The 1021-nt window shown below is 39.1% G+C and overlaps 1 long non-coding RNA gene across 1 annotated transcript in view; it reads left to right on the forward strand.

Moving 5' to 3' along the window:
• The window catches only part of LOC103375665 (uncharacterized), a 2985-nt gene that overhangs the window by 1328 nt on the left and 636 nt on the right, over positions 1 to 1021 (forward strand). The window lies entirely within an intron of this gene.

Genomic DNA, 1021 nt, shown 5'->3' on the forward strand with positions numbered 1-1021 from the left:
AAAAAAAAAGTCATACTATAGCATGTCGTTTTTGGCAAAAAAGGTCACGTCTCAGAATGTCGTGAAATTGGGTCAGGACATTCTGAGACGTGACTTTTTTTGCGAAAAATGACATTTTTTTTTCAGTCCAAAACACATCATGTGTAATTTTTTAGGAAATACTTTTCTTCTTATGTTACTTTGCTTAATTGATGGTACAAAGAGGTCAACTACAAATAGAAAGTCCATTGGTGGACTTGAACCATGAACCTCCCACATGAAAGACAGAGAACTTGTGTCTGCACCATCTGAGATATAACGTTAACGTCTGAGTTTCTATTCATCATGATACAAAGAAGGTTTTTAGAAAACAAATGACATAAACTGGATTTGAACCAAGAACCTTCTGCATGAAGAAGCACCAGTCTTTCCTCTACACAACTATGTCCTACGTGCATTTCAGATTTGGTTTCTTCCTATCATGGTACCAAGAAACTTCAAGAGAAGAAACTGCAAAATGGTTCCAAAGATTGGATTTGAAGCAGGAAATTTCAAAATGAAGAAGCAGAAACATTTCCACCAAACCACAGACTGAAGTGGATGAGCAGCTCAACATGTGTTTGTCTTGTAGAGTCTGATGATCAGAGTCTTGTGTTTTATATTTAGTGTTTGGCTTGAAGTAGAGAAACAGCCACTAACAAAGTGAAACGGGACATTTCCAAGTATGTTGGGAAAGTTTGGGGACTTTATTTACTGACAAAAATAAAAATGTTTGGATGGATTGGATCCAGGGATCTTCTGATCAAAAGTCACTTTCTTGAACCTCCACACTATCAGGTAAAAGCATAGATGCTCCTTCTGGTTTCCAGTCTTTGTGCTCAACCTCCTGAAGCTGTGATGGAGCTGCATGGACATCACACAGAGTCAACACATCCTGGAAACTTCAGCTTGAGACGGGATGTGAGCGGCTCAGGGGTGGAGCTCAAAAAACAGAAAAAAACACACGTTGGACTCAGGAATGGAACTGAGCACCTTGTGGATT

The sequence above is a fragment of the Stegastes partitus genome, unplaced genomic scaffold (genome assembly GCF_000690725.1).
Source record: "Stegastes partitus isolate 25-593 unplaced genomic scaffold, Stegastes_partitus-1.0.2 Scaffold2754, whole genome shotgun sequence".
Taxonomy (NCBI): domain Eukaryota; kingdom Metazoa; phylum Chordata; class Actinopteri; family Pomacentridae; genus Stegastes; species Stegastes partitus.